This window comes from Rhinolophus sinicus, chromosome 18, assembly GCF_057876585.1.
Source record: "Rhinolophus sinicus isolate RSI-liver-muscle chromosome 18, RSI-T2T, whole genome shotgun sequence".
In the NCBI taxonomy this organism is placed as follows: Eukaryota; Metazoa; Chordata; class Mammalia; order Chiroptera; family Rhinolophidae; genus Rhinolophus; species Rhinolophus sinicus.
Window position 1 is genome coordinate 18069018 of NC_142518.1, and position 17775 is coordinate 18086792.

A 17775-nucleotide genomic window follows, 5' to 3' on the forward strand; every position below is an offset into this window, starting at 1 on the left:
TAACAGGCCTTCAGGATATGTACAGGTTAATTTATTTCTATTTCACTCTTAGTCCTTTGGCAATCACTACTGAATATCTGGAGTGCTTACCAGGGCCCCTCATCCTATGTGGGCCACAACCTCAGTTTTTACATATATATAGAGAGAGGGTGCTCAAAAAATGTATACATTTTGAGAAAGGAAAAAAGTGTATTAAAATTACACTGATGGTAACCACTTTGAGCACGTCTTGTAATTGCGGAAGTCAAACGTGTCTTGTATTCATCTTTTGTTATCAGTATATATTGAGTATTACAATTTGAACACAGTCTTTTTTCCTTTCTTAAAATGTGTATATTTTTTGGTACCCTATGTGTGGGTGTAGTGTGTGTATATAATTACATATGTTATACATAATAGTATGTGTTATATTATGTATAATACATTATATACATAATATATAATTTATTATATATATATATATATATATATATATATATATATATATATATATATATATAAATATGACAATTGGAAGCTATGCTCATCTTCTCATCCTCTCAGTCACTGGTTTCTGCTTGACTTCTTAGGAAAAACAGCATGGGATTTGAGGCTCGCTACTCTAGGTATTTTTCTCTCTGGTATTTTAACCCTTGAGGTCTTCACTGCCTCAGTTTTTCTCCAATGTCTTCAAGCAGAGATCTAGAGATGTGTTTCAGCTTTCCCTATGTTTATCATAGTTGTTCTAAAATAATACACTTGATTACCCTCAGGGGTAAGCATAATTCCTATTTTGCAAGTACAGTTAAACCTCACACAGAGATAAAGGAATGGTATTTATATCTCATATTTACTTTAATTCAAAGTACTAAACAATAATATGGTAAGTTGAGGAGTAATATCAGATCTTCAGTGACTTCTCAGCCAAAATATTCATCATTCTTATGTCTGTGGAAATTAAAATTAATATTGTGGAAAAAACACGATTTAAAAGAAGCTTACATCAATGTTAAATTAGAGGTACTTTAATACAGTAATAAAATTACATAGAATGGATGATTTTAGAAGGCTTAATTTTTATTTTGTTATCAGCCTCTTTTAACAAGCTTATTGGTGCACAGAAAAATGTTAGTATTTTTCTCAGTATTCTTTACTACTAAATGATAAAATATTTTGTATTTCTTAAAAAACAATTTTTAGTTAATGTCTTATATACATGCTTGATTTTAAAAAAAATACTGACTTCATGGTTTTGTAGAACAAAAAGATAAACCAAACACAAATAGAAATAAGAAATAAATGGTTTGATAATAAAAGGCTTGATCAATACCAATAATCTTATGGAAAAAATAAATTTCAAAGTCATCTCAAAGGCAATAATTTTTATAGTTTTATATTAAGGTACTTTTCTGGGCTTGTTAACGTTAAGTCCCCTAGTTTAAGTTCATCTTTTACATTTCTATCAGATTAATCATCTAAAAACTTCTAGTCTTGTCTTCAAATGGCACTGTTTCCTGGTGAATAAACACACCCTCCTCAGTTCCACATAGAAACAAATGTCTGCATAGTATAATTCCCTGCTATCTATATCTGTAATCCTCTCTCTTACCATTTTTCCCTAAAGACCCTATGTTTCCCCGACTGTCAACATTTCTACATTTCATGATAATGTTGCTTTTTTTTTAATTGACTTTACCACACTCTTTACTTGGCAACCTCCTACCCATTTGTCCACCCCGACGCATATATTACCTTACCTAATTTCCCCGGGAAGTTAGTTATCTCCTTCTCTTATATCCATAGCTCTGGGTATAAATTAGAATGATATAACGAGAATTGCTAATATTTTATACCATTTCCTGTATGGCAAAGTATATAACAATCACAGGACTTGCAATATTGTGTTTTGATAGATTTATGTCTGTCCACATCACTAGATTTTCATGAGTTTTTGTGTTATTTCTTATACATGAGGAGAGAGCCAAGTTCAGAGACAGAAAGACAGAAATATTTATTCCAGAGGTATATGCGTATACCAAGATTTCAATTTTTTAATAATCCAGTTATATGACTGAAAATCATTTCTTTTGTTGTAAACTGTCTTCAGTGGACATATGTTGTTGTTGTTTTTAAATCTAAACAGGAGCCCAATGATTCTTTAAAAGTAATGTGCTCACAAGAAAGACTATAATATCAGTTATTTTAGTCTTAGCATGAATTTATTTCAACTTGTAACAGTCCTTAGTAGCAGAGAATTTCATTTTTTAGTATGGAATTAAAGGCTTTGATCCTTTTAGAGGAAGTTTGGATGTCAATAAGCAAATGGGTTTTTACTGTTGTTTTTGTTGTATGTTAATAGACTCCTTGAAATTATCTGATTCTATTTTCAAACCTCCTGTGAACATATGTGGTGTCTTTTATTTCATTTTGATTTTTTCAGTTGCAACTAGAACCCATCCTAAGAGCAGTGCTGACCAACTTTCTTATACCTTGAACTCTAAGAAGAGTTATGCATAACTTTTAAGCTCAGACCCTTGTAATTCCAATTATTTCACTAAACCAAAAATATTCTCTAGTGCATCATCAAAAACTATTATGGCTCTTTCCTGTGGCACGTTGGAGACAGTTTACTGCTTCAGGATGAAGCTGAACATCTCTTTCCCAGCCACTGGCTGCCAGAAAGTCATTGAAGTGGACGATGAATGCAAACTTTGTCATTTTATGAGAAGCGTATGGCCACAGAAGTTGCTGCTGACGTTCTGAGTGAGGAATGGAAGGGTTATCTGGTTCAATTCAGTGGTGGGAATGACAAAGTTTCCCCATGAAGCAGGGTGTCATGACCCATGGCCGTGTCTGCCTCCTGCTGAGTAAGGGGCATTCCTGTTACAGACCAAGGAGGCCTGGAGAAAGGAAGCGCAAATAGTGTTGCATTGTGGATGTCAATCTGAGTGTTCGCAACTTGATCATTGTAAAAAGGCGGGAGAAAGATATTCCTGGTCTCACTGATACTACTGGGCCTCGTTGCTTGGGGCCCAAAAGAGCTGGCAGAATCCACAGACTTTTCAATCTCCCTAAAGAGGACGATGTCCACCAATATACTGTGAAAAAGTCCCTAAACAGAGAAGGTCAGACACCTAGAACCAAAGCACCTAAGATTCAGCGTCTTGTTACTCCACATGTCCTGCAGCACAAACATGGGCGTATTGCTCTAAGGAAACAGTGTACTAAGAAAAATAAGAAAGAGGCTGCAGAATATGCTCAACTTTTGGCCAAGAATATGAAGGAAGACAAAGAAAAATTCCAGGAACAAATTGCCAAGAGACGCAGGCTGTCCTCTCTGAGAGCTTCTGCCTCTGAGTCCAGTCAAAAAAGATTTTCTAAGTGTAACAAATAAATAAGATCAGACATAAAAAAAAAAACCCAACATATTCTGAAGCCTGACACCTGTATAATGTTCTTTTCTGTGTTAAGCCATTTCTTAGAGTTAATTTGTGAGTGACTCTGAAGTTATTCAATTTAGTGGTCATAATAGAACACTCTCAAAATTTAAAGAGAGCAGATTTTGAAGCAGATAATCAACCCACTTAGGATGTATGTATGTGGATAATGCAACAGAATATAGAAAGTCCAGACTGTCCCAAGCATTTTGCTGTGCATGATTGTTCTAATTTAAGAGAGGGGTGAATTCGTAGGTTGAGAAATTACAGGTAATTGCTTAGACAATTTATTAACATATGTGCATATTCTTATTTTGAGAAAAAATTATGCAACCAAACACGTAGATAGGAATTAGAAGTATGAAACCTTTTCTCATTATGGTTAGAGAGCAGTGTAATGTAGGTATAAATAGAAATGTTTAAAGGTAAATAGAAATGTTTAAAGGTAAAGCAAGTTTGTTTATATATGCTGTAGATACTAGGAATGCAACCTCAAGACACGGACCTTGCCCTCTGTTCCTCAGTGGATATGAGAATCTAGAGAGTGAGACCAACAGATAAAGAAAAAATTGTAAATGATTTAAGAAGTATTATGATAGAGACAAACAAGAAAAACAAAGGGAGCATGAGAGTATGGCCTCTTAAACTACACTGAGTGAGGTAGCTGGGGCTTCCAAGCAAGGCCAGACTGAGGCTAGAACTCTTTTATCACAAACTTGATTTTGCTTGATTCTAAAATTATGAAGACATAGTAATAATAGAAATATGAAAGATGCAGATAGCATGCATAAGAAAATACAGATATATGTGGAATATAAAACTGAAAGCAACAAAGGAACAAGACAAACAAACAAAAACTCATAGACACAGACAATAGTTTAGTGGTTACCAGAGGGTAAGGGGGGAGGGGGGCGGTAGATGAGGGTAAAGGGGATCAAATATATGGTGATGGAAGGAGAACTGACTCTGGGTGGTGAACACACAATGTGATATATAAATGATGTATTACAGAGTTGTATAATTTAAACCTAAGTAACTTTACTAACCATTGTCACCCCAATAAACTTTAATTAAAAAAAAAGAAAATACGAATAACCCATGATTTTACCAACCTGAGACATACATTAGTAACAGTTTTCAACATTTCCTTGCATATATTATTTGCATGTATTTTATTTTATTTCATTATTTATTTATTTTTTTAATTAAAGTTTATTGGGGTGACAATTGTTAGTAGAGTTACATAGATTTCAGGTGTACAATTCTGTATTACATCATCTATAAATCCCATTGTGTGTTCACCATGCAGAGTCAGTTCTCCTTCCATCACCATATATTTGATCCCCTTTACCCTCATCTACCGCCCCCCGCCCCCCTTACCCTCTGGTAACCACTAAACTATTGTCTGTGCCTATGAGTTTTTGTATCTCATTTGTTTATCTTGTTCTTTTGTTGTTTGTGGTTTATATACCACATATCAGTGAAGTCATATGGTTCTCTGCTTTTTCTGTCTGACTTATTCGCTTAACATTATAATTTCAAGATCCATCCGAGTTGTCACAAATGGTCCTATTTCATCTTTTCTTATCGCCGCATAGTATTCCATTGTGTATATATACCACAACTTCTTTATCCATTCATCTGTTGAAGGACATTTTGGTTGTTCCCATGTCTTGGCCACCGTAAATAAGGACGCAATGAACATTGGAGCACACGGGTCTTTATGCATAAATGTTTTCAGATTTTTTTGGTAGATACCCAGGAGAGGGATTGCTGGGTAGTATGGTAATTCTATTCGTAATTTTTTGAGGAACTCCACACTGCATTCCATCTGCACCAGTCTGCATTCCCACCAAGAGTGTATGAGGGTTCCTTTTTCTCCACAGCCTCTCCAACATTTGTTACTATTTGTCTTGTTGATGATAGCCATTCTAAGGGGTGAGGTGATATCTCATTGTGGTTTTTATTTGCATTTCTCTGTTGATTAGTGATGTTGAGCATTTTTTCATATGTCTATTTGCCATTTGTATGTCCTCTTTGGAGAAATGTCTCTTCAGGCCCTCTGCCCATTTTTCAATTGGGTTGTTTGTTTTTTTGTTGTTGAGTTGCATGAGTTCCTTGTATATTCTGGATATTAGCCCCTTATCAGAGGTGCTGTTTGCAAAAATCTTCTCCCATTCAGTTGGTTGCCTCTTTATTTTGTCAGTGGTTTCTTTTCCTGTGCAAAAGCTTTTAAGTTTGATATAGTCCCATTCATTTATTTTAGCTTTTACTTCCTTTGCCTTTGGAGTCAAATTCATAAAATGCTCTTTGAACCCAAGGTCCATAAATTCAGTACCTATGTTTCCTTCTATGCAGTTTGTTGTTTCGGGTCTTATGCTTAGGTCTTTGATCCATTTTGAATTAATTTTGGTACATGGTAACAGACAGCAATCCAGTTTCATTCTTTTGCATGTGGCTTTCCAGTTCTCCCAGCACCATTTATTGGAGAGGCTGTCTTGTCTTCATTGCATGTTTCTTGCTTTGTCAAAAATTGTCTGTCCATGATTATGTGGAATTATTTCTGGGTTCTCAATTCTATTCCATTGGTCTGTGTGTCTGTTTTTCTGCCAATACCATGCTGTTTTGATTATTGTAGCCCTGTAGTACAAACTAAAGTCAGGGAGTGTGATACCTTCATCATTGTTCTTGTTTCTTAGGATTGCTTTGGCTATTCCGGCTCTTTTGTGGTTCCAAACAAATCTGATGATTTTTTGTTCTATTTCTTTAAAAAATGCCATTGGGATTTTGATGGGGATTGCATTGAATCTGTATATTGCTTTGGGTAATATGGCCATTTTAACTATGTTGATTCTTCCAATCCATGAGCACGGAATGTCTTTCTATTTCTTTGTGTCTTCTTCAATTTCTTTCAAAAAAGTCTTATAGTTTTCAGCATATAGGTCTTTCACATCCTTGGTTAAGTTTATTCCTAGGTATTTTATTCTTTTTGTTGCAATTGCAAAAGGAATTGTTTTTTGTATTTCTTTTTCTGAGATTTCATTGTTAGTATATAGGAAGGCAATGGACTTTTGTACGTTGATTTTGTAGCCAGCAACTTTACTGTAATCGTTGATTGTTTCTAATAGCTTTTTGGTGGAGTCTTTAGGGTTTTCTATATGTAGCATCATGTCATCTGCAAAGAGTGATAATTTAACTTCTTCATTCCCAATTTGGATGCCTTTTATTTCTTTCTCTTGCCTGATTGCTCTGGCAAGGACTTCCAACACGATGTTGAAAAGCAGAGGTGATAGGGGACATCCCTGTCGTGTTCCTGAACGTAGAGCAAAGGGCTTCAGTTTTTCACCATTAATTATGAGATTAGCTGAGGACTTGTAATAGATGGCCTTTATTATGTTATGGTGTTTTCCTTCTACACCTATTTTATTAAGTGTTTTAATCATAAATGGATGTTGTATCTTATCCAACACTTTTTCTGCATCAATTGATATAATCATATGATTTTTATCCTTTATTTTGTTTATGTGATGTATCACATTGATGTATTTGCATATGTTGAACCATCCTTGTACCCCTGGGATTAACCCCACTTGGTCGTGATGAATAATCTTTTTAATGCATTGTTGCATTCGATTTGCTAGAATTTTGTTTATGATTTTTGCATCTGTATTCATCAGAGATATTGGTCTGTAGTTTTGTTTTTGTGTGTTATCCTTATTAGGTTTTGGTATCAGGGTAATGTTGGCCTCATAAAATGGGTTAGGGAGTATTGCCTTTTCAATTTTTGGGAAGAGTTTGAGGGAGACAGGTGTTAGATCATGTTTGAATATTTGGTAGAATTCAGTAGTGAAACCATCTGGTCCTGGACTTTTGCTTTTGGGAAGTTTGGGATGACTGATTAAATTTCCTTACTGTTGATCGGTCTATTTAGATTTTCCAATTCTTCACGTTTGAGCCTCGGAAGGCTATATGTTTCTAAGAACTTGTCCACTTCTTCTAGGATATTGAATTTGGTGGCATATAGTCCTTCATAGTATTCTTGGATGATCCTTTGTATTTCTGTGGCATCCGTGATAACTTCCCCTCTTTCATTACTGATTTTATTTATTACTGTCTTTTCTCTTTTTATCTTAGTGAGTCTAGCCAAGGGTTTGTCAATTTTATTAATCTTTTCAAGAAACCAGCTCTTTGTCGCATTGATTTTTTCTCTTGTCTTTTTGTTCTCTATTTGTTCTCTTTTTGTTCTCTATTGTTCTCTTTTTGTCCATTTAGTTCTGCTCTGATTTTTATTATTTCCTTTCTTCTGCTGACCTTAGGTTTCATTTGTTCTTCTTTTTCCAGTTCTTTAAGGTGTACCGTGAGGTTATTTATTTGGGATTTTTCTTCTCTCTTGAGATAGGCCTGTAATGATATCAATTTCCCTCTTAAAACTGCTTTCGCTGCATCCCCAAAATTTTCGTAGGATGTATTTTCATTGTCATTTGTTTCTATGTATCTTTTGATCTCTCCTCTAATTTCTTCTTTGACCTGGTTGTCCTTTAAAAGTATGTTGTTTAATCTCCATGTATTTGTGGGTTTTCCTGCTTTCTTTTTGCAGTTGATATCCAATTTCAAAGCCTTGTGACCAGAGATTATGTTTGGTATGATTTCAATCTTCTTAAATTTGCTGAGGCTAGTTTTATGTCCCAATATATGGTCTATCCTTGAGAATGTTTCATGTACACTAGAAAAGAATATATAGTCTGATGTTCTAGGATGAAGTGCTCTATAAATGTCAATTATGTCCATTTCATCTAATGTGTCATTTAGCGCTGCTATTTCTTTATTTATTTTCTGTTTGTATGATCCATCCATAGCTGTCAATGATGTACTTAGGTCCTCTACTATAATTGTGTTTTGGTCAATTTCTCACTTTAGTTCTGTTAGCAGTTGCTTGGTATATTTCAGTGCTCCCTGACTGGGGGCATACATCTTGATGACTATTATGTCTTCTTGTTGTATAGTCCCCTTTATCATTATGAAATATCCATCTTTGTGTCTTGTTACCTTCTTTATCCTGAAGTCTGTTTCATCTGATATCAGTATGGCTACACCTGATTTTCTCTGGATACCATTTGCTTGGAGTGTCCATTTCTACCCTTTCACTTTGAGTCTATGTTTGTCCTTGTAGCTGAGATATGTCTCTTGGAGACAGCATAGACTTAGGTTTAGTTTTTTGATCCAGTCTGCTACTCTGTGTCTTTTTATTGGTGAGTTCAGTCTATTTACATTTAGGGTGATTATTGATATGTGAGGATTTCCTGTCATTCTATCTTTGATTTTCTTTTAAAACTGTGTCTCCATTGTTTCTTTGCCTTTCTGTTGTTGTCCATTATTTCTGTGTGGTGGTATTCTACGATTTTTCTTTTTGTTTCTTTTTTTATTACAGTATATATTTCAGTTCTGGATTTTTTTTTTTTTTTTTTGAGTGGTTACCATTAAGTTTATGTAAAAGAAAGTTTCATATGTAGAGTATTCCATTTTCTTTATCATGCTTACTTTCTCCATTCCTGTATTCCAGTTCAGGCCTTTACTCTCCCTGCTTTTATGTTTTGTTTGCCACAAATTATCCCTATTTATGCTAGTCGAATAGCCTCCTTCAGTATTTCTTGTAGTGCAGGTCATGTGTTAGAAATTTCCCTCAGCTTCTGTATGTCTGGAAAGGTCTTTATTCCTCCTTCATATCTAAAGGATATCTTTGATGTATATATTATTCTTGGCTCATGATTTCTCTCTTTCAATAGTTTGAATATTTGGTTCCACTCCCTCCTGGCTTGTAGAGTTTCTGCTGAAAAATCTGTTGATAATCTAATGGGCTTTGCTTTGTAGGTTACCATCTTCTTTTCCCTGGCTGCCTTGAGGATTCTTTCTTTGTCGTTATTTTATGACAGCTTCAATACAATGTGCCTTGGAGAAGGTCTGTTGAGGTTGAGGGAATTAGGTGTTCTATTTGCTTCTTTGACTCGAGGATCTAGTTCTTTCCACAAGTTTGTGAAGTTCTCATCGACTATTTGTTTGAATATACTCTCTGTTCCCTTCTCTCTTTCTTCTCCTTCTGGTATGCCCATTATTCTTATATTGCTCTTTCTGATGGAGTCAGAAAGTTCTTTAATTTCTTTTAAGTTTCAAGTCTCTTTTTTCTTCTATCCATGTCATTTCCAGATTTCTATCTTTGATGTCATTAATTCTTTCCTCCATTTGGTCAACTGTACTACCTAAGCTGGCTATTTCATTCATTTGTTTTATTGAGTTCTTAATCTCCAGAAATTCTATTTAGTTCTTTTTTAAAATTTCAATCTCTCGGATAAAATGTTCATTTTGTTCTTTGATTGTGTTTCTGAGTTCCTTAAACTGCCTGTCTGTGTTTTCTTGCATCTCATTGAGTTTTTAAGAATTGCAATCTTGAATTCTCTGTCATTTAAGTCACATATTTCCATGTCTTTAACTTCATTTTCGGGAGACTTTTCACTTTCTTCCTGACCTGTCTTGTTGCCTTGGTTATTCATGGCAATTACTGATTTATTATTTCTCTTCCTAGACATCTACAGCAGTGGGTTCTGTAACAGGTTGATAGAAAAAGGTCTTTTTTTTGTTTCCAGTAGGTGTTGGTAGAATGTTTTATTTTCTCTCTGTCTGCAGCCTTTTATTCTCTCTCACACGGTAGTGCTATGTTTTCTCTGCACTATTCCACCTTCTCACATAATGGGGGGATTTCATGGAAGGCAGGCTTCTCCTCTGTGAACATTTTGACTGGGTCATAGGGCACTGCCTCTGTGTGGGTATGTGGAGAGCTTCTGAAGTTCTGAAGCTGTTCCTGCACCAGATTCACAGCCCGTGTGTTTCAGCAGCTCTGTTTACTCCTGCAGGGATCCCCCCAGATAGGTGGGGCAGGGGTGTGGTGGGTTGTGAGAGGTAGCCCAGAGCAATGGCAGCGACCACCACCACAGCCAATCCTGCTTCCACGGCTCCCTTCCCTTTGCCGGAACTAGTTGGGCTGCAAGTCTGCATCTGCGGTCCACAGTTCTCAGAACTGCAAATATTCTGTTCTTTTGATCTGACACTGCTACTGTTCCGCTCCTAGCACCGGGCAGGTGGGGGCGGGGCGAACCCTGGGAGGGTAGGGAGGGGGCGGCTAGTCTCAGTGCCTAAGGCTCCGTTCTCTGCTTGGCAGTGAGGGCTTCAACTACCATTTTCAGCCTTCTCCATGTAGTCTTTTCTCCGAGGTCTGTGCCGTGAGCATTGCATTCAGCCATGTTATATGCTGTCCTCTCAGCCCTGTGGGCCATAAGCGGAGCCCTAGCTGTCCAAGGCCTTCCCTTTCCCACAGCTGCAGTATTTCCAGAATGCAGCGAGCTTGGAGCACCAAGCTAGGTCTGTGTCTTGCACCCCATCTCCGTACGTCTCTCTTTCCTCCTCCCCTGCTCATGCAATTTGTCCACCTTTAGATGATTTCATGCCTGTCTGCTGCTCAGGGAGTCCTTTTTGGAGGTATAGTTGTTCAATTTGTTGTAAATTCCAGGGAGATTTCAAGAGGCTCACCTCACGCTGCCATTTTTATGATGTCATCCAACATTTAAATTTTAAATAGACAATAAACAAACAAGTCTAAACAAGATAATATCAGATAGTACTACTTGTTATGTAGAGAATTAGATCGTGGTGATATGAGTGAAAATTACTGAATGGAATTTTAGATCGGGTGGTCAAGGAAAACTCTTTGTGGAGGTGATATGTGACCTTCGAATATATGCCAAGCACTATAATCAGCTGCAGAAAAAAGCAGGGAAAAATGACTGCAAGCAGTGGGAAGAGTGGTGTGCAGACCTCCTGGCACGACTAAGCTTGGCATGTTTAAGGAAAAGGACCAAAGCCAGTGTGGCTGAATCTTAGTGGCAGGTTGAAAAGTAGTAGGAGATGAGATTGGAGAAAGAGGTGGAAACAAGATCATGTATGACCTTGTATTCAGAGCTGGAGAGGTTTTTAAATGGGCAATACTGGAAGGGGAACACTTCAGTAGCCATTACATTACCCCTTGTACTAGTGAGGGTGATGCTGGCTCAGCCTGTTATGGCTACAGTTGAGAGCTAAGAAGTGATGTATCCAGGGGATGTTTTCATGGTAAAGGGCTGAAGATTTGCTGATAGTTTAAATCTGGAGAATTAAGGGAAAGAAGGAATCAGGGTTGACTACTAGGGGTTAATTTCAACAATTACATGGATGATGGCTTAGGGTTATCTATTTGTCCTGGTCTGCCTGGGACTTAGCACTGAACATTTGGTGTCCCAGGAAATTCCTCAGTCTTAGGCACATTAGGACAGGTGGTCAAAGTAAATATGATTGATATGCAGCAGGTGTTAGTGTTGTGGGTGGGAGCAGCAAGAATCAACAGTTATATTTTGGTCTTTGGGGGTCTGTAATGTCTTTGCACATCAACTTGAAGGCTGAGCATTAATGGGACTGGATTAAGAACAATGATGTGTCATTTAAATAATATCAGACAACAGTAACAGAGGGAGGAATCCAGTTCAAATATCTTGTATTTCAGTTGTTCTGTATTGCTGGGAACATCACATCACCACAATCTGCTTAAAAAATTCGGGTATATATTTGTTTTTATTTGTTCCAGGTGTACAAAACAATGTTAGACATTTATACCCCTCACAAAGTAATACCCCCCCATCTACTACCCATGTGACATCATATATAGCTGTACAATTCCATTGACTCTACTCCCTATGCTGTACTCCATGGATGTGTATTGTTAATGTATGACTGTTGGTGTATTATACTAACTCCTTTGCTTCTTGCACAACATATTCAAGGAATTTTGAGTAATTCAAAATATTTCTGTTTAAACCAAATACTATTGGTATCAGCTTCTTTGAAGAAGTTACTTTGAAATTAAAAAGAAATAGTGTATATTCATTTGCATAAAACATTTCATACTCATTAATGTCAAGATGTTCAAGTAACTCTCTTAGTTGTAGCTACTTTTCCTTTAAATCCCATATGGTTTTCTTCAATATTTCCTGAACTTTTCTTCACAGAGTCCTCAAGTACTTTGGATATCATTTTAAGTAACTTATTCCAAGGTAGAAAACTGAAGCAAGGCCTACTTTATGTTTAGTTTCAACCTCTGATGAAATAACTCTAAAATGTGACAAGCAGCCAAAAGGGATGGAGAAAAAATGAACTAGAGATTCTGTGAGAGCAAAATTCCTCAAAGAGCAAATGTTGTCTTATGGTTTCTTGTTACATTGGCATTTATTTTATATACTGAAGAACAGAAAAGCAAAACTGTGGGAAATAGGTGGAAGCTTTTAGAGTCATAAGGTTCAGATAAACATTTTGTCTGAATTGATACGCCCACATGCATTCATTCATAAGACGTTCTCTGCACACATTATCATTCAGTCTTCTGTATCTAGATCCTTAATAGGGATACTTCACTGATCATTTTGTTTGAACAAAACCCTTGAATCTAAACTTAATCATCAGCATGCTCCTCATTGGTGTGAATGGAGGGGTTCTGAAAAATTCCTTATGCCCCAAATATTTTCCCCCCAGTTCAGCTGAACCTATGATTGTCACATGGTTGTATACTTGGATTCTTTTAACATAGTCATTGAAGACTTTTTAATACCAAATAATTACTAGTATGATCAGCACATTAATGAATAGTCATTAGCATATTATCTAAAAATATTCATCAGCTTACCTATAGGGTCCTGCATAGTTGAGGCATAGGACAGGCATCCTTTTGCTTAGGGTTGGAAATCAGGAAGGGACAACTTTATAAAGTACTTGATCCTCCAGGAAATAGATCCTACTCTAGTGGAGTCTGCTAGTCATGCTGGATAACACTGATTACACACAGGCCATGCTTGATAACATTGATTACAGATTTAATTGGAAAGACAATTAATATGGAGTCTGCCACAGGATCCTATGTGGTAGGGAATGTCATTTACTTCCTAACCTCTTTCCTAGAATGTGGCGAGCCAGCCGCCACGAGTCGAACAGTTCCTGACAAGGGGAGTGGGAATGAAAAAAGGCACTCACACATATGCTAATGCGGCCGGTCTTCAGTGGTCCTGAAGCACCAGGTTTATTTTCTCTGCTGAATTTATACCTTTTGATTACGTGCAAGCTCACAATCACAAAAATGCATTACATCATTAACAGTTGATTTTTTAACTTTTTCACAGAAACTTACTTAATCACTGAAACTCCCCAAAACGATTGTCCCATGACAGAATCCATCAATTACCCTGATTAGCATCACTATGTCTTGAAACTGGTTGTTCCCACTTCATACCTTAGCAGTTCGTAAGCACCCTCCAGGTGCAGGCAAAGACAATGCCTCAGGAGCACAAACCGGTTATGCATTAGCAGAGCCATTAAGGCTTGCAATTAGCTTTAACCATGGCTCCCCACATCTCCCCCTTTTTTATTTTATATTTTTGAGATCGTGTCTGGCTTAGGTGGTCAGTACAGACATTTTCACTTACCCGTCATTGGATATCAATCATCAAAGCGATCGACTCCTGTCTTAGGTTGTAAAAACGCTTACTGATCATTACCCGTCATTGGCTACCGATCTCCTTTGAGGAAAGCCAGAGACAGCAGAGGCTTTTCCCAGGCAGGGGGAAGGGGAGGCAAGGCCTCTTCCCATATTTTTCTAAGGCAGCTCATTGGGGGTCCCCACTCGGTTTTGCCTGGCTTAGGTTGTATCTCCCTTGAGATATCTTACCCGTCTTTGGCTGCAAACCATCTTTTGGGGACCAGACAGAGAGACATAAGGTGTAAAACATAAAGATAAGCAAAGTTCTAAAAAGCCACAGTCTCACTGACTTTTCTTTCCTTAAGGAAAGACATGGGGGGGACAGTCGGCTAGGCTGTTGTGTGACTACATCTCCCCCTTTTTTGTTTTTGAAGCATGAGAAACACAGAACATGTAGTTATTTCATTTACAGCCTGTCGGAGGGCTATTTGTCCACATCTGAGGACTATGTAAAACAAACAGAACAATAAACAGAATAGCAATATCCCCAGCAAAAACCCTCTACCCAAAGTCTTTATCCATTTAACAGGGTCTGAAGTGGAAAGTCCTTCTGCAGCTGCGGAATGTGAGAGCTTTTTCACGCCCTAGGGGCGTGGATGGGTATCTATAGATGTTTTTTTTTCTGTGGGCTGTCGTTTATGGTATGGTTTAACACCGACCAGGAATTTACAAAGGTTTTTCTTCCGGACCTGGAGAAATACAAGCAAAGCCTCTTCCCCGTGTTATCTCGCGGGGAGAAGTAGGATCAGTTTCCCCACGTAATATTTTAAACAAAGGTTGTAATTTACCGGTTGTCAACCGCAACTGAGGTCTAATCTAGTTAATGTCGCCCAGTAGCTTTTGGAAATCATTTAATGTTTTTAAACAATCTCGCCGGATTTGTATTTTTTGAGGCACAATGGCCTGAGGCATTAAACAATATCCCAGATAAGAGTAAGGAGGCACTTGCTGAATTTTTTCTGGGGCTATCACTAGCCCATAATTGTGGAGTTTTTTCTGTAAATGAGCAAAAGCAGCAAGCAACTTTGGTTCACAAGAGTGGGCAAGAAGTATGTCATCCATGTAGTAGATGATGTAAATATCTGAAAATGTCCTTTAGGTAGGTTTTATTGTAGCTGATACAAATTTTTGACATAATGTAGGGCTATTAGCCATTCTCTGAGGTAGCACTAGCCAATGATATCTCCTAAAAGGTTCTTGTAAATTAACAGAAGGAACACTGAAAGCAAATCTAGGGCAGTCATCAGGATTTAAAGGTATAGTATAAAAACAATCTTTTAAGTCCAAAACAATTTTATATGTGTTTTTTGGTATAGCTGCAAGACAGGGCAAGCCTGGCTGTAAGGCTCCCATTAATTTTATGGTTTTATTAACTTTTTGTAAATCTTATAATAATCTCCACTGACCAGATTTTTTTTTAATAACAAAAATGGGAGAATTCCAGTAGAATTAGAGGAAGCAATGTGTCCCTTTTAAAGTTGCTCCTGTACTAGCATCTTGTAAAATCTTTTGTAGGAGGGACCTTTGATCTTTTACGCCTGATAATTGTCTGATTGTCACAGGTGCTAAAACAGGGGCCTCAGGCTGTGGATCCAGCCCTGCAACTACACTTGGAGGAGAATTTAGTTGTAATCTAGGCTTTTATTTTTATTGAGATTTTAATAAAGGCCCAGTCTGCCGAGCCTTTCAAAGATAGGGTATATTTTAAAATGCTCTGTGGACTCCCCTTGCTTGTGAGCTTCTTCACAAGCCATTTGGAGCGGCGATTTTACATCAAAGGAATCAGATCCCGGTTTAACATAACCCGGTGGAGGCTGTGTGGGCATATCCCAGACAGGAGGCTGTAATGGAGGGTCCCTCATTCCAGTCTCATCGGGGGGCGGTGCTGAAGGATCAAATGGAGGATCCCTTCCCCCCGGATTCCAGGGATCTCTACAAGAGACTTGTGAGCCTCGAGGACCGTTTCCCTCATTTTTTGAAACCTTTAGTTCTATTAATTGTCCCTGAATCTTTTTAATCTGTTCTGACAGTGTAAGAAGAGCATCAGATGTCGGTCCCTCTTCTTGGGCCATAGCCACAACAGGGGGATATTTCTCCCTATCATACTTGGCAGCCTCATCCTCTAATTCTTCCTGATCTTTAGGGCTCAAATCTTCCCATATGTCGTCTGGAAACTCTTGAGCAACCGGCTCTTTGTTAACCTTAAGAACTCCTTCTAAAAACTTTGCGCCTCCTCCCTCCTCATCGCCGGCTTGTTTCACTTTCTCTAATTTACATTCCTCATTTTTAAGGTTCATACAGTCCCGGATCAAAGTCCACAGTCCAAATGTTTCAATCGGAACCTGCTGAGGCCCGTGGACAGTGTAAAAATCCTTTAATTGTTCTCCCACTTTCTGCCAGATTTCCAAGCTGACTGTTCCTTCCTCAGGAAACCACGGACAGACTTCTTTTATAAAGTCTATGAATTTATCTAACTGCTCTCGGCTTACACGACTACCGCGAGCGGCAAGCAACTTCCTAAGTCCTCTAACATACAGGTCCTTGCTGGTTGCGAGACCCATCCCTTTTCCCTGACTCGGTCCTTCTTTTACACAGAAATCACCCAGGTGCCCGTCTGGCCGTGTCCCTTGCGGGGCTAAATCCGTCTTAGCTAGAGGCGCTCCGGTATAATTCCCCGGACCGGTGGGTTGTAAAGCCCAGTCGCCGTTATGCCGTATGACAGAACCGGAACCGCAGATTGGGGCCCAATCAAGCTCCGTAACACAAAGTCGTGGAGCTATCACTCACTCACACACTCATTCGACCGAGGGGATAGTGCCGTACTCACCACGCATCTACTGATAAGCTCCAATGAGCCGGGCCCTTCCCACGCGGTGTTCCTCACTATTACCCCTATATTCAGGTCCCTGTTCGGGCGCCACTTGTGGCGAGCCAGCCGCCACGAGTCGAACAGTTCCTGACAAGGGGAGTGGGAATGAAAAAAGGCACTCACACATATGCTAATGCGGCCGGTCTTCAGTGGTCCTGAAGCACCAGGTTTATTTTCTCTGCTGAATTTATACCTTTTGATTACGTGCAAGCTCACAATCACAAAAATGCATTACATCATTAACAGTTGATTTTTTAACTTTTTCACAGAAACTTACTTAATCACTGAAACTCCCCAAAACGATTGTCCCATGACAGAATCCATCAATTACCCTGATTAGCATCACTATGTCTTGAAACTGGTTGTTCCCACTTCATACCTTAGCAGTTCGTAAGCACCCTCCAGGTGCAGGCAAAGACAATGCCTCAGGAGCACAAACCGGTTATGCATTAGCAGAGCCATTAAGGCTTGCAATTAGCTTTAACCATGGCTCCCCACACTAGAATGAGATATTAACATGCATTGCATTAGCCCATCTTAGGTCTTCATCAAAACAAAAATAGGGGGCAGGCGGGTGGCTCAGTTGGTTAGAGTGTGAGCTCTGGGCAACAGGGCTGCCTGTTCGATTCCCATATGGGCCAACAAGCTGCGCCCTCCACAAATAGAATGAAGTCAATGAGCTGCTGCTGAGCTCCCGGCCAGATGGCTCAGTTGGTTGGAATGCAGGCTCTCAACCACAAAGTTGCCGGTTCGACTCCTCAACTCCTGCAAGGGATGGTGGACTGTGCCCCCTGCAACTAAGATTGAACACGGCACCTTGAGCTGAGCTGCCACTGAGCTCCCAGATGGCTCAATTGGTTTTAGTGCATCCTTTCAACCACAAGGTT

At 38.5% G+C, this 17775-nt stretch overlaps 1 pseudogene; it reads left to right on the forward strand.

Moving 5' to 3' along the window:
* The first annotated feature begins 2619 nt into the window (after positions 1–2619).
* On the forward strand, positions 2620–3373 carry LOC109438177 (small ribosomal subunit protein eS6 pseudogene; annotated as a pseudogene).
* Positions 3374–17775: the final 14402 nt, after the last annotated feature.